We start from the raw sequence: 21,805 nt of genomic DNA on the forward strand, positions 1-21,805 counted from the left end.
AGTGACTGAACTGAACTGAATCAAGGGAGGAGGAGTACAAGACTGTGTAAGCAAGAATGGTTGGATGGCATCACCAATTCAATGGACATAAACTTGGGCAAAGTCTGGGAGATGGTGAGGGACAGGAAAGCCTGGCATGCTGCAGTCCATGAGGTCACAGAGTTGGACACAACTTGGCAACTAAACAACAGAAAGCAAGAGTAAATTTACTTAGGGCATTCTCTTGGGACATGGGATCTAACGTCCTGGAAAGGACCCCAGGGAAGGAGCAAACTTGCTGTCCAGAGTTTCTTAGAAGCCTAGAGAAAACTATGGTGATAGTGGTTTAGTTGCTACGTCATGTCCAATTCTTTGTAACCCCACGGACTGTAGCCTGCCAGGCTCCTCTGTCCATGGGATTTCCCAGGCAAGAGTACTGGAGTGGGTTGTCATTTCCTTTTCCAGGGACTCTTCTTGATCCAGGGATCGAACCCACATCTCCTGCTTGGCAGGCAGAATCTTTACCACTGAGCCACCAGGGAAGCCCAGAGAAAACTATGGTCTACACTAAAGAAAGTGGAACTTCTTGAGTTGCCTCGGCAAACAGCCAAAGAAGGGATAAAGAGGCTGGGGGAAGCAGGTACACTGGAATGGGTGCATTATGTGATCCCAAAGACCCATCAGAGGAGTATATTTCTTAGGAGAGCTAACAGGATGCTTCATTTATTTACCAAGGCCATCAGGAATTTCTAGTGAGGGGAGAACCGGCACCACTAAGAACTTCAGTAGTGGCTCTCCTCTATAAGTTGGAGCCTATAGTAAGAGAGGCAGTCACAAAGCTTGGCTTATTGATAGTGATGGGGTTGATGGGCCCCAAAGCAATTGTGCCCAGGTGGCAGCACAGAAGCAAGGAGAACAAAATTACTGCAGTGACTGGCAAGGCTAGAAGGTCAGCTAAGAAAAGATACCAGACGATCAGAGTCAAAAAGATTCATGGAAATGGACATATAGTTGAGAGAATGCAGTGTGAAGGTTTTTGTATCATGTTAATGCCATCAGTGCCACCAGAGAATAGGCACCAAGCAATTAAATAGGCAAAATGACTCAGCCAGCTGACATGAGTCAGCCATTGCTATCAACCACCCTGAACTAATAAGATGGGCACATACCCACAATGGCAGAGATGATGGTTACACTTGGGTACAACAGTGTGATCCTTGCTTACCAAGGCCAATCCAGCTACTGCCATCTCTGGATTTCAAGCCTCAGAGGTCAAAGTTGAACATCCTACCAAGCACTATTACTTGAGGAAAACAACGAACCACTTGGCAGCAAGTTGACTATACTCCTTCAAGGGTCAATGATTCATTCTTATAGGAGTAGACACCTATTCTGAGGAGGGGGTTGCCTTTACTATCTGCAGAGTCTCAGGCAGCAGCAGTATACAGGGATCATGGTGTGCCTATTCCACAGACATAGAAGGCCATAAAACACAGCAAATGGCCAGGAACCTACTGCACAATGAAAGACATGTGCAGCAAGCCCATGACCATGGAATATATTGGCCATATCACACACCACACCACAGAGAAGCCAAGACACTGGCATAATAGAGCATTGAAATGCCTGGTTGAAGGTATAGCTGAAATATCAGCTTGGAAGCAATTCCCTGCAAGGATGGCATGTAAATATTGAATCTATATGGCACTGTGTCCCAACAGGAAGAATTCACGAGTCTGTGAATCAAGAGATGGAAGCAAGAGTGGCACCACTTACCATCATTCTCAATGACCCACTTAGGGGTCTTTGTGTTTCCCAACTCTATCGCTCTGGGTTAGAGGTCCTGTTCCCCAGAGACAATGTGCTTTGCCAAGATGTACAGCTTTCTTTGATATCATATGTAACCTGATAAGAGGAAATCCCTCATTCTCTTCAGTTTGAGATTTAAGACATAAGCAAGACATGACCACCTGCACTTCTACAGCTGATAACTGGACAAAGTTTGCAGTGAAGAAACTGTATGTTTGGGATCCCCCGTACATCTGGTTCCATTACTATTTTATAAGATATTTAGAGCATGAAAAGATTAACCTCTGGTTTACATGCATGCTGCTTACAAAACAGCTAACTTACTTAACCTGCCTTCCTCATAAGTCCTAGTGTTAGTGAGAGAGCAAAAGAACCACCTGCTGCCTGGGGTCAGGGCTGAGTTAGTTGAAGAGTCATAGCTTATTTGACCCTTTCCCATCTGCCAGATATAAATGACACTACCTCCCTCTATGAAAGCAGAAGAAGAAATATGGCAATATAATGAACATCTGAGATCAGATATTTAAAATAGTGAGATTTTGCTGTAATGAATGGAGTGTTAGGAATCATGTTCTTAACATGCTGAGGCTAAAATGAAAGGTCTATTTTTCTGCAATGAATTAAAAAGTGAGCAGATGCCGTCTGTGTTAGGAGCAAGAAGGCAGCATTCTGACCACACCCTCCCTCCTCTGAGGGTGGGTGATATTTTGATCACTAAAGCACTTGTGATATTTTGTTTGGTAGATAGCTGAGATAGTTGAATTTCTGAGGCATGGGAGAAATTGAAAAGTCTCACACTCTCACAGAACCCAGAAAGAAAGAAGAAATGGAGTGCTTAGATGTCTGTTCTTCTCACATCGTGTACAGTCAGGCACTTGAGGTACCTTCCTTTAAAGTGAATTCAGCACAAGCAGGGTCCAGAGTATGTACACACAAACTCTACAAAATTATTCCTTTTAAAAATGTCATCATTGCAAACATAACAAAGATGGCAATTAGGATTCAAAAACAGCAGCAGTCCCAAAAATTGTTTTAGAATAAACTTTATACCCAAATAGAATTTCATTTGTACAGGCTGGGTCTGAAAGAGAAAGTTAGTTTTCTAAAGATAATAGATTAAAAGCTGGGGAGTCTGGATAGTGTCTGAGTTGCTATTTACTTGGCATCAGGTACATTCAGTTTTTGAGTCAAAGACATTCTTATAGTCTGAAGGAGACAGTTGCTGGTTTTAAGGTCCTTCAGTGGAGTGTGCATTTCCTGAAATGCCAAGGAAGGAAAGTGCAGGCCAATCCAGCTTGTCTTTTCTGAGAGATGGTCAAACCTTAGTGATGATCTGATTTGGGCGGCCAAGAAGTCTTAGTTTTGATCTTTTATAAGGAAAAGTTGAGACTCTGCCCAAGTTAACAGAAAAGGGAAGAGGCCAGGATGTGAATAAAACCTATGAGATGACACCTGCCTACACACTGGGTAGGCACGTTCAGTTTGAGGCCTTCTGCTTGCCTGCTTACGCCTTGGGTAATTATTGAGCTGCTGTCTCATGTGCCATTACACAGAGCGTATACTCATTTACTACATCTTTGTCATGCTGTTTTAAGACATCTTAGAGAAGGCTTACCTGTGACAGCTACCTCTCAGCTAGAGAGCAAGACACTGTGGCCTCTCCAGAGCCCTTTCCTGGGAGGTCTAAATCAACTCCCTGATTTTCTGGATGCTGGACATGAAAGAGGGTAACCAGGTTAGGAGCCTGGGAATAGACAGCTGGGTTCAACTGGCCTGTGAGAGCTGCTTTCCCTGTAGCACATTACTGGAAAGGCAGTATGGTGTAATGGTTTCTGTATCATTTTCCCATTCTGCCACTTGCTAGCTATATAAATTCTGGAAGTTTTGTTTTTTTTTTTTTAAATCTCTTATAAGCCACTATTTCTTCATCTGGAAAATAAAAATAAAAGTACACCTATAACGTAGGAAATGAGATAATACATGTAAAGTGCTTGGCATATATAAGTGATTGACATCTGTGTTATCCTCATTACCAACAGAACGAGGAATTGAGGGAAAGGGAGCTAGGAAGGTAACTCCTCATCTATGACTCTGTTTCCTAGTTTGTATGATAAGGGCATGATTGTTCAGCCATTTGCCTTAACAGACATGTGAAAGACAAATGACATGACAGATGTGAACCCCACTGGGAAAGAAATATAAGATGGTATCATTAACAGAAGGCTATGTCCTGAGGAAACGAACATGGCCTTGACGTTTGATCGCTCCCTTTTGGGAGTATTCTTCCTGAACTCTACCTTTCTGCTTTCTAATTCTCCTACTAGACAGGAAAATTCACATTTTTCATTTGCCTCTGAGCTACATACGGAGATTTTGAGATCAGGTAATGTTAAATTCTCATAAGCTCTTTCAGGTAAGAAAAAAATTGTAAATAAAACAAAAAACTACCAAATGATAAAAAATGAAGATACCATATGTCCAGATGTTGCTAAGTTAACAAGCAAATAATAGTAAACTTTGATCCAGTCACTTTCAATGAAAAGAGAATTTAAATTGACCTAATTCTATCAGAAATAAGACCTCTTTCCCTTTCCTCTACCCCCACCCTTGGAAAAAAAGAATTCTAATTTAAAAGCTAACAGTCCTGCAGTGTTTTGTTTCTGCTGAAGAAATTTTTTTCTACAGTTTATTTCCTTTCCTTGAAAATAATATACACAAGGTCCTAAATATTTACCAGATGATACAGATCTGCCAGGGTTTTCAGCCAAGTTTCAGAAGTTTTATGAAATCACTTCTTGGACATGTTTCTAACAATCTGGCCCATGAAAATGTAACTGGGGAGGATTGTTCCACCTTCTTCACATGGCCTCTAGGTCACAAGCCTCTATGTGTGTCCATAGGAAACTCATACCCTGCAATTCTGAAAGTCCTTGCTTGCTCAGAAGCAGTTGTTATCAACAGATAAATATACAAAAAAGTTTATTCTCTGGGAACATCTATTTCCAATGAAGACATCACATGCTCTGGCTTCTGTACAAACTTACTTTCCCAGGATCCACCTACTCAGATCTCAACTATCTGCCCTCTTAGCTAAATAATCCTCAGAAATAAATTTCTATTCAATTTTTACACACTAGCAATTTTCAATTCACGGTCCACAGAGGCAAATACCAAACCTGCCTTAATCAGAACAGCTCCACTTGTATCTTTTTCTTTAATCTTTATAATTTTATTTGAATTAATGCTTTAAAACATACTGGGGGAAAATCATATGTTTCTATAAGTATAACCCTTAATAAAGAAGAAGGTCAGTTTCATTACTTCAGTTACTAGAATCTTTTAACTAATAGATATCAAAATGTCATATTTCCATCTAAAAATCTCTTGAAAGGATTATAAGCCTCTGAGAAATCTTAAGAAGAAACAGGAAGGCTGGGCTTTCACATCCTGTCGCCGTTGCCTTGAGGATTTGGCGGCCAAAAATCGAAGTCTTTCCCCATGGGAGTCTCACAGACACATCCAGCCAGGAAGGTCACATTCCATGGAGAGGTCCAGAGGAAGAAAATGATCCAAAGGGGTGCAAAACAAGGCCAAGCATTTACTCTAGACCAAAATCCATCTATAAAGCAGCGACCCAGTTAGTGAGGAGACATTATCCTCATTCTACCACGCTATTATTTTTGTGTCTCTATGTGGGTCACAGCACAGAAAAATCCATGGAGGATTTGCCAGGGAAAATATGGAAGTTACTGCTGAGGATTGTTGACCTTACTTTTTTACTCTAGTTGTCACATGAAGGAAAAGGTGAGATCACAGGGAATAGGAAACCCAGACTTTGGGATCTCACAGACATAAGAAAATGTTTTTAAAGAATTAGGGTAACTGACTCACAGTTGCTAACTTTTTCTTTTGCCCTGTAAATAATGCTTAACATGATAACTCTCATCTATTACTACCATTTTGTAAAAGGGCATTTTAATACCAGAAAGGAGGGAGATTATGATCTCAGAGAAAAAGGGTTGACCTTTCCTGAACAGATCAGCTGGCCCTCTTATTCTAACATCTCCTGCCCCCTACTCAGATTGAATGTTCTGTTTTGTTTCCAATTTAAACCAGTGAAAAGTACTTCAAGGCAATCCCAATGAACATACTGTGTACCCAGAAGAATGAGGTCAGGGGATCTGGTGATGCAGGCTCCAAAAGTGGCTTGGCCCTGACCTCGGCAGACTGGTAGGGAATCCTTGAGAGATAACCCCAGGTATGAGTTAAGGGGATCCAACAGAAAACCAAGTGTGTCCTGGCAACTTATAAGCTCTGCTGTACACTCTGCCCAGCCCTGGGAGAGGGATGGAGGGGGCAGGAGTATGCACCCTCTTCCACACTGCCTGTCAGCTTTCCCAGTTTGGTCATCCTTTTCCAGCAGATGGCAGAACACACACATAGAAAACTCCAAAGCTACCCAAAGCTTGTGCCTCTTGGTTGGTCCCGGGTATGATTTCTTTAAAAGTCTTAAAAGAAGAAATTTCATGAAGAAAAAAGTCCCACCCACACTTCATCCTGAAACCTGTTTACACAGTACTTCACAGAAAGGCTGAAACTCTCTGCAAAGGGAAAGGCCACAAGGTAAAGAAAGCTTGACCCATAAACTGCAAAGATCAGGATCAATGTCTTCGAGATGTTAGAAAAGCCTAGCAAATAATTCGTGTATTTTTAAAATTCTAAACTGAAAGCTTTTGTTAATCTGTTTAATTAATCTTTATCACATGCGCCTATAAAAGAACAGTTATGAACTGTCTTTACTAAAGAAGCTGACGGATTTTGCATTGCCTCTTTCCAAGGAGAGAAGTCATACAGTATCTAAAGTTAGTCCTGACACGGTGGGTCAGAACAGCCAAGAAAACGAATCTTGTGTCTCTACTGGAGTGTGTTTTCACAAAAGCAAAATCATGTTCCGAGCTAAAAAAAGTATTTCCTAAAATATGCTCTAATTGAATATTTCAGACACAATAGTAAGTAAGTAGGTCACTTGCTCTCTAGGATTCAAAGACTACCAGCCTGTGGTACTCCATTTCCATCCTGAACAGGAGAGTTAAAGGGAAAGCACTCCACACTACAAGAAAATCCTCACCACAAAGCTCTTTACAGCAGCAGCTGCAGCTCAGAGGTCAGATCTATGACCATGAGTTTTGTAGATAATCTTTGAAAAAATTCATTAGTATCCTCACAAGTGCCAGTAACTGAGCTTCCAAAAAAATCTGCAACAAACATATCTATACTACCACCCTCCCTTCTAGGCAACTTCTAGTCAGAAAATGGTCCCAGGAATATATGCCCTAGAAACATTTTTTAAATAGCCTAAATTTGACTGTCAAATCATGCTCCTTCTCCACGCTCTCCTTTTCTTTCAGAGTCTAATCTGGTCCTGCTCCCACCGCCAAACAAGTACCCAGTGTTCCCAGGGACGCACCACATTCGGTGCTTTCCAGGATGCTACCTGCCATGCAAAAGAGAATGTTAGAGCCAGAAAGGGTCTGACCGAGCAATTAATACCACTGTTTCCAAAGATGAGGAAACCCTGGCTCTGAAAAATAAACTACCTCAGGCCACAACTGGCTGGTGCCAGAGTTATCCCCATCCCTCCAGGTCTTATTAGGTTGTTCATTTTCTCCAGACAATAAGTGTGGGGCCAAAGTATCTGACTTCGTTATTACTTCTCTCAGAAAACAGATCTTTGTTGAAGGGGTTTTGGTTTGGAAAGTTCAGGAAAGACCAGTTGGAGCAGACATGATGAACAGTAGGTACTTTCCATGCCCTCAAATCACATTCTGCCTGTAAACAGACTATGCTTAAAAATGTAACCACAGAGGATGGAGCTATGGCACCCTCAGGCAACTATAAAGAATATAAGCTCTGTGAGGGTAGGGATTCCCTTTTATTCACACCTAGTATGAACTCACTCCCAGTACTTAGAACAGAATTTTCACTGAATACCAGCTCAACAATAAATATTTGCAAGATGAACAAAATGAAGGAAGGGAGCATCCCTCTTCCATCCTCTCTAGAGTTCATCTCTACCCACTCTTTGCTTCTTCTTATACTTAAGTCTAGCTCCTTTAATCGAAACTCTGCTTTCAGGAAATAGCTATCAGTCATCTACATTTTAGTAGCCTTTAAATCACTGCTTGAAGTGTTTGGAAAAATGCTTTGTCCTCTTTGCAGGCTCAGTCTCAGTCAACGATGAAAGGTCTCTGTGGCCAGGCCATATCCATCTTCCTCCCCACACACATGACCAAGGTGTGAAGTCTTTGGAAGAACAACAAACTGTTCATAGGCCATTAGCACCTTTCCCCAGCGACCTACAGATTCCCTCCTGAGGTTCTCCTTAACTTTCACATCTTGTAAAATAATCTAAAACCCTATTCTCCTGCTGCCTCTATCTTCCTTTCTCAGCTCTAGAAACTTAGCAGCTGTGCTGCTTTTGCAGATTTAGGCTCAGCTGTCCTTTCAATAAAGGCCAAGATGCTTGTCTCCCACTCTTCACTCACTGAAGCCCAAGCGCCTCACCTCATTAAACAGGAGCCCATTCTCACCCTGTCACACACTAGGGGGTGCTGTTGCTATATCCAGACCCAAGGAAGTTGGAGTCAGGGAGGAAAAGGAAGTGACCGAGCTCTCGGGGTCCTGGGAGACATTCCTATCTGGGCCTCTCTGCACAAACCCGCTGCACAGTATCTCAGAATCAAAGACTGTTACACCTCATCAAACTCTACAATTCCAAGGTGAAGCTTACACATGGTACAATTAAATGGGGGGACTGGAGATCTCCAAACTAAAAGTTTTACTGTAAGACTCATTTAGGTACACAAGCTCACATCAGAGTATTTTTGATGATGGCTGGATGGGAATAATTAATTCTCACTCATCACAGGAGAAGACAATTCTGTTTAGACAACCAAGCGGCAAACACTGTCAAGCAGCATCAGATGTATTAAAGGCAACCAGAACAGCCGGGAAACACTTGAGCTTGTCCCTGCTTTTCACAATCATCTTTCCTGGTATGCGATGTCTAAGACTTTGGGAATGAAAGCTTCATACACAAACAAATGAATATCAGCCTCTTTCAACCCCCAGCCTGGCTATTGCACAAAGCTTGCAGGCTGCCAGAGAAGCTTCCCTGGCCTCAGTTAACTCTTTGCTTGAATAACTGGTGGATCTGCATTGCAGGAAAAGCTCTCTCACGCAGCCTAAGTCCTTTTCAAATTTCTGAACAAGTCACTGTACCAAGAAAGTATTCTTTTGTTGGGTTTGTAGATTTTTTTAAGATAAGTTGAGGATAATGTGTATTTTTTTTTTTTTTAAGTTCTCTGAATGAGGCTCTCACCTAACAGTATGAACATTAAACATTCCCACACAGGGAAGAATAGATCTGCACCAAGGGAAGTAACTGGTATTAATCCAAGAAGAAACAATCCCGCTCACCCTTCCCCCACCACCAGCTAGGGTTTCACACCCTTTGTTGCAGTGATTTGGGTACTCCACACAAATGCTAATGAGCAACAACTCACTAATGCTAATGATTAGAACTCTCTTTGGCTCCAAAAGCAATTCAACCAAGCTAGAAACGGAGAATCCCAAAGTGGTTCAAGAGGGACTCAGTCAGTCAGTGGTGCCATTTTAGAGCAACTCTTACAGAGAACAGTTTCCTTTTGCTATGAACCCCAGCCCTACAGAAGACACTATCCCAACTACAGGTACATCATACTTTCACATGAAATGCAAGGAATTTCCAGTACCAGGTCTTCTGCAATAACTAGCTTGACATTGCCACATAAAGCTCTAAAGACAACGAAAAATATACCATACTTAATAGAGTGATGAGGAAACTTCTAAGAAAGTTCTCTTAATTCCCACTCTAACATACCCAAAAGATATACTCCCATTACTTCCGAAAGCTGACTACCGCAGAGAGCAGGCCAGAATGACGAGGCTGGGAGATGTGATGTGGGGTAGAAAAAGGCCCACTCTGAAAAAGTGACTGAAGAGCCCCCTGGAGGGACTCTGCTTAACCTCACTAGAAATCACTTAGGTTAACACAATCATAAGGAAAAGACAGAACACGGGTGGGTAATACCAATATACTCATGATTCAAGGTCCTGATAAACAATGGGTGTTTCTGGCCCTACCCTGAAGTTTTAGTCTTTAAAATGAAAAACCCAAAGACAGAGTCTTGAACCTGTAGTTAACCAAAAACTTTTATGTGTAAAACGCTAACTAGTTTGAAAAGGTATAGCAGAAAGCAAGTTTTAACATTATCTGTTACATTTTCAATTTGTTTCATGGTCATTTCTGTGATTTCCTAATTCAAACAGTGATAATAAAGTCTTGCTTTCTCAGTAAATTCAGCAGAGATCACAACCATGTTTACTTATTAGATTCACCTGAAAAGATTAACTATCCTTGCCCCCACCTCAGTGGATTGTCAATTGGCTTAGGGTGGGTCCTGAGCAGGGGACCTTTTTAAACTCCTCAGGTGTACGACCAGGTTGAGGACCACTGAACTGGGGTATCCAGGCCCACCTACCTGATGTAATTCACTGCTCTCTTTGAACTTTCCCATATCTGATTTTTTTATTCTGCAAAATGAAATTAATCAAGAGTTCTCCCACCTGAATAGAGTAAAAATAAGACTGTCATCAGGTGGTGCAGTGGTAAAAATAAAATAAAATAAAATCCTCCTCCTGCCAATGCAGGAGATGCAGGAGACGCAGGTTCAGTCCCTGGGTTGGAAAGATCCCCTGGAAGAGCAAATGGCAACCCACTCCAGTATTCTTGCCTGGGAAATTCATGGACAGAGGAGCCTGGCGGGCTATAGTCTGTGGGGTTACAAAGAATCAGATACGACTGAGTGTGCAGGCACAGGCAATCATAAAGAACTTTGAGGTAATGAAAAAAAGGAAGTGGGTACTTTTATCTTGACATTTGAAACCAATTGTTGGCACTGCTAACAATGAAGCCACAAGAGGTTGATGAGATGGTGAGATAATATAGCAAATATGCAGCAAATCTGTAATTCTGAGATAGAAATATGTATGTCTCCTTACCAAAGGATTTGTTGCACTGCAGAATTTAGCATTAAATTCAAACAAAGAAGCAGTAGAGAAGAAAGGGATGTGAGAAGCTTGAATCATGAAATGTCTAAACGTAGATCCACACGGTGCTGGAGGAGAGGTTCAAACCCGTAGTTCCAGGGCAAACACAGCAAAGTCAAGTGGGGAAGAAGCCGGAAGGCAGTGAGAGGTCTCCCTGCCTGCCTCTCCTTTGCTTTTTTCCCCTCTCCCACACCTCCCTTCAAGGCCAGTGGATCCAGTGGGGCCCCTGACTGAAACTACTCAGTTCCCTCTGCCCTGAACAGAGCAGTCAACCTCTCACTGCTGGCCAGCAGTTAAGGAGAGATAGACCCCTCTTAAGCCCTAAACCATCACTCAGCACGAAATAAGATCGTGGAAGTGAGAATCAGCTAAACCCAAGAAATTAGGACTTTCAGAATCCCAAGTTAGCTTCAGAAGAAGAGGCCAAGTGGTACCCCTCAGTTACATGAGCTGTGAACAGGCAAACTTTACTTTCTCAGAAAACAAGAATCACAGATCCACTTGGCTGGCAGAGGACGGCGCATCTCCACTCACCCACACCCGCAGCATCACAATGACAGTAACACAGCTGGCTACATAAGGACAAAACACGAGAAACACCTTACATAATCAAAGATATGTAGCAAGGTGACATGCATGGACCTGTGTTGGAATTTCACTCAGGCAAAAGTCTCCAGCTCCTTCCAAATATATTGCTAATGACCTAATTTGGTCAGGATTTTGGTGAGACAGCTTATCAACCAGCACAGAGTACCTTTCCTACCCCTTCCGACAAGGTACTCACAACCCCGCTTTCAACTTTTCTCTCAATCCTTCCCAGTCAGGGCAAGCCCCGGGTTTTCACATTCCTAAGTGGGACTTGGGCCACTGCAATGATTCTTCATTCAAACACTTAAAACTCTTGCTCCTAGAAGACTGAAGCAGGCTTCTAAAAGCAACCAGTTCTCAGGCATATACTGTGTTCTAGGTTCTTAACTGTCTTCACAACAATTTATTAGGCAGGTATATTATCCCTATTTTACAGATAAGGATATTGGAGCACAGAAAAATTGATAACTTCTGTCCAAGGTCAGATAATTAGTAAGCAGTAGAGCAGTCTTTGAACTAAGGTTTGTCTAATCCTAAACTCATGTTCTTTAAAATAATAATGGTGGGTTCTTATATAGTACCATGTGCCAGGCACTGATATAAGTACTCTCCAAATATAACCTTAACCTTTACAACAACCCTAGGAGAGAAATACTATATTTGTCACTACATTTATGCAGGAAGAAAACTGACAGAAAGATGCAGAGTGTTAGTCACTCAGTCATGTCCAACTCTTTGCAACCCCATGGACTGTGTAGCCCACCAGGCACCTCTGACCATGTAATTCTCCAGGCAAGAATACTGGAGTGGGTTGCCATTTCCTTCTCCAAGGGATCTTCCCGATCTAGGGATGGAACCCAGGTCTCCTGAATTGCCGGCAGATTTCTTTAACATCTGAGCCACCAAGGAAGCCCAACAGAGAGATGCAACAACTCCTAAAGTAGCATTAACTGCCAGTTCATAACTGGCAACACCAGGTTTCAAACCCAGGCAAGCTAGCTCCAGCATCAACCCTTAACCACAGTACACACTACCCCCTCATTCTCCCTGCAACTTTTTCTTTCTGTATTCATTCATTCAAATATGGCTTAGGCCCCTAACATATTACCAGATATTATAGAAAGACAACTTTCATTTGACAAATGTCTTCCTCAGATAGCAGCAGTATAAATGGGCAAAATCAGCAAAACAGTATCAAGAAAGAAGGCAGTTACCAGAATGTGAAGTCAGGTACTGTGTGCTGGGGGCAGCAGGAGAACTCAAGCAGGTGGGAGGATCCTGCTGAGCACTGAAAAGTAAGTTAACTTTGGAGAGGCAGGAAGAATGGTCCAGGTGGGGAGAATAACACGAGCAAATGTACAAAAAGAGGAGGACTGGGGATGGAAGGAGGTAACTGCCCCCTATGCCAGACTCTGTCCTGCTGTTCTGTGTGTGTAAGCTCATTTAAGCCTCATACAGGCCTGTAAAGCATCCTTGTTTAACAGATAATAAGGTGCAAGAGTCCAACAACTCATGATCACAAAACGACCAAGGGACAGAGCTAGGTTCATCTACCTCCCACCCGTTCTCTCAGCAGAGGGCCTCTTCACAAGTGAACACAAACCCAAACCGAGGAGGCCAAGGAATCAAGACCAGCCCTGGCAGGGCCAGGCCAACTCCACCCATTCTGATTTCCAGACCCCTTAGAGCAACGGAGGTTCCTTGTCTTCCCCCCATCCCACTGGGAAGGTGCATTTTCAACTTAGAAGCCTCTTCCCGTGGTGGTTTCACTCCAAACACCAACCTTTCTGCAAAGTGAATACTGTGACTTGCCATGTCTAAATATAGAGCAGTCCTTTCCAGCCAGTTTGGCTCGCCAGTAGAGGGTCTCACTGACAACAAGCTCTCTGCTGATGGGGCCAGCTGATGGGGACACAGGCTAGGCCTGGGGGCCCTCTAAGATCCCCTAATCCAGGCCCCTTTGTAGGGAAGACAAAACTGTGGCTCAGAGAGGGGAGAGGAGGGAGTTACTGAAGGTATTCCCTCACCCAAAAAAAAAAAAAAAATCTGAGCGCCATAAAAACAATTTGGCAAGCAGAGGTCTGAAATTCCTGCAACAGCTTGGGGAGGAGGGAACTAAGGATCTGCCTTCCCACACACTCTCTCTTTTTAAAAGAGAGCGCTGCTAAGGCTAAAAAGAGCAAATCTGTTTTCTTAGCAGGGTTCAAGCTTGACTTAAATTTTGTGTTGTTAGGAAGGGAGTGGAGGTGGAAGGGCAGCTAAATGTGAATCATCAGCAACCTGGGGAGTGGGATGTTTTGGGAAAGCACGCCTTCTTGAGACCTTGGATTGGCACTCTTCTCTCTGCAGGGAAAGCAAGCCCTATGTCACAGCACCCACCTACAGCCTCTTATAGCATGCCTTTTACAGCACCTACTGTCTAGAACAAGAATACAGGTGTCATGATGCTTCCACTGCCCTCAGGTGGCCCTTAAACAGACTTGAGGTAATGGATCTGAGTACAGCAAAGGAGAATCTGCTGTCCAAAGAGTAAAAACAGCACCCATTATGTCACTGTCAGAATGTTTAAAATGTATATCAAGATCATTACTCATCAAACTTTCCCTCTGGCAACAGAAATAGCCCATTGCTCTTTCTAAGGCCAAAGGACTGTGTGTTACTTTCCATTAATATTTCCTGTCACTCTTCAGTCCCATTTCTACCCATCATCACATTAGACCATAGCCAAGGGACATAACATTTTTTAAAAAATGTACTTACCTTAATGTGCTCAGAGTACTTATAGGTCAATTTCCCTGCTGGCAACTTTTAGTGTGGTCATACAGTGTATGACGAGGACTTCTCTTCTCTCTTTAGCATTAGATAAAGTCTTCAGAGGGAGCAGAACCTGGATATGTTTAAATAAAACAGACCAATGACCTTAGGTTACAACAATTCACACAGGAGTGGCTGGATATGCATTTTTTCTAATCTAGGGCTTACCAGCCAAAAGTAATTTGAAATATTTGGGAACCTAGAGATTGGATGACTTAAAGGTAAGGAAGCTGGACCACTCCCTCTTTCTTTAAATCCTCTTTTCCCCTCTGCACACCCCTCTGTGTTTGCCACCTACCTCTCTGAGCACTCATGGTTAGGTTGCTTTATGTGTCCCTCTCCCTCTGCCAAGCTAAATGTTGGTATTTCCCTGAACAAGCTCACCTACTCCCATGGAGACATCACATATTCCCAAACCTGTACTTCAACTGGTATCTCTCTTCAGAACTTCAGACGCATTCCGTGAAACTGCCAGCCCTCTGTGATGTCCCACAAGCACCTCAGTCTCAACCTGTAGAAAAACAACTTGTCATCATCTCTCTCCACACCTCTTTGCACCCATTTCTCTTTCTCTCTTCTCTTGCTGATGGCACCATCTTCTATCATTGCCCATATCTGAGACCGAGGAGTCATCCTTCACTCTTTGTTCCTCCTCACTCAAGGTCCCTCACATACAATCAGTGTCAAGCACTGCCATGATCCTCTCTTGAATCCAACCACTTTGTTCCACTCTCATGACCTCTAACCGAGGTCAGGTAAAAATCATTATTTCCCAGAGTTGACATAAGTCTCCCAGTTGATTCTCCTGTCCCTACTTGAGCTCTTCTAATCCAATCTTTATGTTGCATGCAGTGATCTTTCTAACATGTTATCTAAGCATGCCACGCCTTTCACTAAAAATCCTCCTGTAGCTCCATTCTACTTTTAGGATGAAGTCCAAGTGCCTTAACCAACTGAAGAGATCCTATATAACTTGGTCTCCACATAGCTCCCCAGGCTCATCTCTCACCAGAGTTCCTTCACATTTCATATTTCAGCCCCACAGAATCTCTTTGAGATCTTCAAATCTGCTGTTCTCTCACCTCCTGACCTTCCTAGCGTCACAGAATTGTACAGAGAATAGGGACTGGAAAATCTTGAAATCAGGGCTTTCCACCAATTTCCTCCTTATCCTCAGAAAATTCAATCCAATTAAATAAATATTTATGGAATGTCCACGAAGGGTAAAATACTATCTTGGCAATTGCAAAGACATTTAGTAAGTAAGACATAACCCACACCTATGGAACTTGCAATCTCATTGCAAGTTCACTTGAGTTTAAAAGTGTCTTTGCACCCTGAGTTTAAAGGTTCGAGTTCCTGAAATGTAGTTCCATTCCTCAAACTTAAGTTCAAGCCATGCTAAGGGACTATCTTTTCCTGACACAACTGGTTTGTGCCTACACTCACTTTTACCAGAATATTTCACCCCTTCTCTACCAATTCAGGACCCACATACCTTCTCCCAAGCTGTACATTTCAAAGAAGCACCACTGGCTGTTAATGCCTAAGTTAGAAAGCTCTAAGTTCTGTTGACTTTTTCAGCTGTTGTTTATGGCACTCTAATGGGCATTATTCCCCAGGAATTCCAAGGAGCCTGAAATTCAGCATTATATGTGGTGTTGCATTGGTCAGGGCTGGACAGGAGTTTTAGGTTTTAAATACTGGGACTCAGGAAAGGGATAGAGAGAAGAGGCACCCTGAAGAAACTGAACAGACAGCATTTCTGGATTGTTCCTGAAAACACAGAGCAAAATGATGGAACAAGGCAAAGAACACCTACCTAGAATCAACAGACTATGGTCTATGTCTCTGCTGAGTTCGAATGTGATTTTATAACAGAGACACAATCTTAGTGACGGTTTGCCTTCTTCTTGGTAGGCAGATGACTGACTAGAAGGCTCAGGATTAACAGAATTTCAAAAAGGCATCCCCTCTGGGCAGACAAATGACCAAACAGTCACCCCCTCCTCCTGACTGTCTGGAGGCAGGATTTGTGCATGGCATGCACCACATGTCCACATATGGTTGGCCTGAATGGCACCTCTTTGCCTTCCAAATTCATGGCTATCAATACATAAATGGGAGATACTATCTCAAGTTTCTCATCACCCAGCCCTCAACAAGAGGGGGTCTACTTTCAAAATAGAGAAATTTACTACATTTTCCATAATTCTCTACTTGGAAACTCATGTGAAGATTCCTAGTGCCTTAAACTTTCATTATTTGTTCATAATGGTCAATCCTGACCCACAACCCACCCCCCCTCAAATAAGGAAGAAAATTTGGATTGTTCTCAAATACAATATAAAGAGAATTTCTGGCAACCAGTTTTACCCAGAGGTGGTAATGAATCTTAATTATCATTGGCTGACCAGAAGCCAAATGACTATTAATAGAAAGAAGCAATGTGAAAGAATCAAACAGGACAGGGAGCACGCAGCATCTGAGTTGAAACAATAAAACAGGAACAGAATGTAGAGACCCAAGTAGCCATTTGTCCTGCACCTCATTCCTTTTGATTTTAAGGCTGGGTTGATTTCTGCCTAGTTCAAGACGGGGCATATACTAGCCTAACTTGGTTTGGGATCCAACCAAGAATTCTGGATGCTCCTTTTAAGGCAGGTCCTGGGCCTTAGTTTAGCTGTATTCCTAGGTGTAAAACACCTTTCCTTCCATCTATTGCAAAATAAGTTTGTCAGTGTATGTCAGTCACAGCAGTAAGCTGGAGAGTCAAAAGACTGAATGCAGCACCAATCTCACGTTTTATTTGCATCCCTAGAGGCCTGTAGATTCTATATCTGGGGCAGCAAAATCTCCCTCAAAGGACTGTACATGGAGTGACCTTCATATTTTCCACATCTTTGGCCTGGCCTTATTACTCAAAGGACATTAACCCCTGTATTCTTATTTAAGAACCTATCAGTAAGTCTTTCAGTCTAAAGGAAGTATCAAATAAGGAGATTACTGATTTACAGGCCAAAAATACGTATTGAGTTTGGAAACATGTATCAATTACCTTCTCTATGGAAAATAATGGATTTAGCACTAGGATAGTGTAGACTAGGATGAAAAAGGGCTTGAAAGATTAGAGACAAGAAATCTCCCTTTACAGGACCTTAAAAATGGGAGAAACACACAGACAGAACCTAAATATTATGAGAGACAGAGCCCAGGTGTATGGGGTTGTGCTTGTGGAAAGAGAACCAAATTTGGAACCTGCCATACCATCAACACCTTTTAAATATTTTTCATTCCTCCAGGGTAAAACCTTATTATACTTGCCAAGGAGAGAAACTACAATAAACAGAAATATGCTCCTTGAGGAAGATCTGTCTATACTTACTCTTTTGCTATTCCTAGGACAGAGGCCCTGGAGTCTATTTTCAAGTAGAGCTGGTTTTGATGTATATGAATGATTTGGTCAGTAAGATAGCAAAGAGCCAAAGAGATCAAAAGGATTAGAAAGGCCCACTGAGACAAGATTATGATCCATCCACCAGCAGATATCTGGGCTCTGCAGCATGGCTGGGACACAGACCTACTGATTCAAGTGGATGCCACCATCCCTGTGTGCCTGAGGGTCTTTTACATCCTGGGGAGACAGTAATTGCAGTCCTAACAGGAAGACCTGTGAAGCCAACTGCAGAGCTCCCCAGTACCCTGCATTAAAAGTCATCAAAACTGGAGGCTTTGCTGATAAGAGAAACAGAGCAATAGAAAAAGTAATGCAGGATACTGAAAATCCTCATTCAGACCCACTTCAACTTGATTGTAATTCTTGGCTCCAGGCCTATTTCTGAAAGACATCAAACACAGAAAGAAAAAAACGTCTGAGAAAAAAAACACAGCTTATTCCACTTGGAGGATAGAGAATGAGACATGTAACAGATGGAATGGGAAAGGGCAAAGGGCGTAATAAGATTCGCTACAGGATTAAGCGTTCATTTGATTAAAACCAGCATATGCGGGGCAGAGGCAGAACAAAATCACACCACTCTGACTCATCATCTCATCATGCTTCAGGGTGTACAGCCACCACCATGTGGGGGAGACCAGGTGGGAGCCATATACACAAGCCTCGCTAAGAAGCATCATAATTGGTTAACTGGACTGTGAAGGTTTTGCCTTGATCTTTAGTGTCACGAAAGTCTCAGCCACAGAGAGAACTACTCATCTGCTGCAGAAACAACAGCTCAGCTTTGTAGCCTCAGTGCCGAGTGCAATGCCGGACACAACAGGGCTTCATAACTATGCTTTGAGTGAAAGTTTAATCTCTTAGTTACATCCATGAGATCTAGAAGGGGGAGAGGTACAGTCTATAACCATATGTCCATAATCAGTAATGGTCCCTTTCACTTGCAAAAGAGTATCAGTTTGGACAGCATTGTATTTTACTTTGGGTATATAGTCTATCACCAAAATGAAAGTTTTTCATGGATTAGATGATCACAAATACACATGGGGCCCTTTATTTTTTCAACCAAGTCACTCCTCAGTCCTTGCAGACCTGTCTTTGGTGGACTTGGTGAGGCCTGCTTCTCTCTCTTCTCCTGTTCTACCGTTTCACCCATGTCGCCCTTAAATCTGCTATCCCTGCTTTCTCTCATATGTCCTGGCTCTACCTCTGGGGTGGGGAGTGTGAATCAGCGTCTCTATGTCCTGTGAGTCCTGATTATTTTAAGTCCTTCAGCGTCTCAGAGGAGCACCACTTCTAACATATCTTGCTTTGCTAATATTCACCATGTTTTGTAGCATGACTTGCAATATATTTTTGTGCTGGCAAAGTCTCTTTTTTTTCTGAATTTTCAGAGACCCCTCACAAGAATGAATGATAATGACAACAAGGAAAGAAGGAAGCAGAGGAGGAAGAAAACCCTATATTTCTACAAATGGATAAACAAAAAACTTGAATTAGGGCCTGTATATGGACAAGGAGATGGACTTCTAACCCTGTGGCTTTTTTTTAATCTACCAAAAGGAAAGGGCTGAATACATGCTTGCTTTTTAAGCAAGTAGTCTGATTTATTCCTGGGACTTCTATTTCCATTTATTTACCGCAGTATTTACATCAGCAGGATTCAAGAACAAATTCCATTTGTTCAAGATAAATCATCATTCACTCCAGGAAGCCCAGAACCATCATAAAAATAAGAGAAGTAGGAGGGGAAAGGAATGTCAGTTAGTAAGGACTGGATCCATTAATAAGTTTGGGATTTTGATATTTTTATGTAATTTTTTCAATCTTTCTTTCAGACCATGAGTGGAAGTTTATTATTTGATGTGTAAACTTCTTATGAGATTCTGGCATTAACCGCTAATAAGGAAATAATAGCAGATCTATATTCTCTGTCTTCATAAAAAGAAGCAAGAGACTCATTTGGCCACATCAGACTGAATCAGGAATCTTAAATAAACCTTAAAAAAATAAATTATAGTGATTGAAGATATGAATTGGAATCCCATTGTATTCATTCCTTGCTGCATAGACTCCATTTCTCTGCACAATGAGGGACTGATTTGCTTAAGCTCCACCCATCACTCAAGCTCTATGAATCTATGACTGATCACCTCATCAGGGAGAATTTCTTTCTCCCATCAGCTCTACATGAAGTGCATCAAATGTTCAACCCCATCTCCTACTCCCACATCCCACTAGTTGTCTTCTAACACCCCTAACAGAAGGTTCTGGGATCTCTATACACCTTTGCTGCCCCAGTCTTTCCCTGAATCAGATGCTCTGGATTATATAACTTCATCAGGGTGATTTCTGGTAAATGAACTGACTCTACACACAATGACTGACTGTGCCTTGGCTAAGCGCTTCCTGAGCACAGCAAAACATCTCAGATCAAATGGTCCATCTGTCTTTAGCTGGAAAATAGAGTTTGAGTAAACAAGTTTGCTCAAATTGGCTAGCTCAGGCCCATCACTGAGAAATCGATTGCTCAGTCTTTCGTGTCTCTCCTAAGTCAGTGTATGTTGTTCAGTGGATTCAATGCTACAGCAATCTCAACCTCTGCTCTTCCTTTTGCAAGGCATGTTATTTCATTACACCTGCCTAGAAAGGTACCAACATTCCCTGACTTGCTACTGACACTCACTGATTCCAACGTGACGCCTAGTCATGTTTCTTTACTGAAAGAAGCCTAAACAAAGTATATGTTACTCATTTTTCCCTAAAAAATAGTGGTCACAAATGGGCAGTTAGGGAGTTTGGGATGGACATGTACACACTGCTATGGATAACCAAAATGGATAACCAACAAGGACCTATGGTATAGTACATGGAATTCTGATCAATATTATGTGGTAGCCTGGATAGGAAGGGAGTTTGGGAGAGAATGAATACATGTTTATATATGCCTGAGTCGCTTCCCTGTTCACCTGAAACTATCACAACATTATTAATTGGCTATATCTCAATACAAAATAAAAAGTTAAAACAAAAAATAGTGGTCACAATTCACCAATACCCACTGTTCCTATAAGATGGAAACCCCTTTACATAGTTAGATCCAGGGATCTTAAACTCCATTTGGAGATTTCCAGAAAGTTCTTTTATAACTACTTCATGGAATTGCTGGGACTATGAAATGAGATGATGCATGCAAACTGCACAAACCCCAGCACATTATAGGAACTCTGGGTGAGAAAGATGCCTTAGAGAAGGTAGCACTGCCGAAGCTCTCTTGATGATGATAAGAAAGATTACTGTGACTACATGGTAAAATGGTAGGGGTAGGATAGAAGGGATGAATGTGGTAATAAAAGTAGATAGAAAAGTGAAACAGAAGTGGAACATAATGTGGGAAAGTTCTCCCAAACTCTGCCTTCTCAGCATCCCAAATGGCCACACTGATGGAAACCTGGTTTTTCTGGTGGGTTGCAAGCTCCAACCTCATTAGAGTATATAATCTACCTACAAACTTCCCCTTCCTGCACTCTGAATGCTGCCATCATAGGAACACATTCTCTACTCCCTGGATAGATTCTTATGTATAATTGCTGCATCTCTCCCATGGTACCAGTGGCATTCATATCTCTACATTTGATTCCTCTGGTCTGAGTGGAAACAACCACCTGAGATTCTATTTTACAGAAAATTTGATAAGTTCTATGATGTAGGAACCCATGCCCATTTAATTCTCTAGGAACTGTACCTTCCACTGTTTTGTTGTATTTAAGAGTCCATGGTAGGCATTTTCTTCATAACAATCATAGATGACATCTATTGACTTTCAAATACTCTCAGTGTCTAGATGAAAATAGTGTCCCACACAAGGGAACACAAGGAAGAACTGTCCTGCTCCAAACAGCAATGCAGCTCTCCCGCCCCTGTAGTGGTAAACTCTGTCTAGTCTAGTAAAATGCTTCCTAGAAGAGAAGTAAATCAAAAGCCTCCGTACTTCTAAACATTAGCTTT

At 42.1% G+C, this 21,805-nt stretch overlaps 1 protein-coding gene across 1 annotated transcript in view; it reads right to left on the reverse strand.

The window, feature by feature from the left end:
* The window catches only part of AKAP6 (A-kinase anchoring protein 6), a 571,209-nt gene that overhangs the window by 524,333 nt on the left and 25,071 nt on the right, over positions 1 to 21,805 (reverse strand). Inside the window, exons 2-3 of the mRNA XM_081547988.1 lie at positions 14,758 to 14,851; positions 14,287 to 14,413 (exon numbers count right to left, since the gene is read on the reverse strand). The gene's annotated coding sequence lies outside the window, so the exon portion shown is untranslated. The remainder of the gene's footprint in view (positions 1 to 14,286; positions 14,414 to 14,757; positions 14,852 to 21,805) is intronic.

This window comes from Giraffa tippelskirchi, chromosome 12, assembly GCF_054371585.1.
Source record: "Giraffa tippelskirchi isolate mGirTip1 chromosome 12, T2T-mGirTip1v1.2.pri, whole genome shotgun sequence".
NCBI classification, from domain to species: Eukaryota; Metazoa; Chordata; class Mammalia; order Artiodactyla; family Giraffidae; genus Giraffa; species Giraffa tippelskirchi.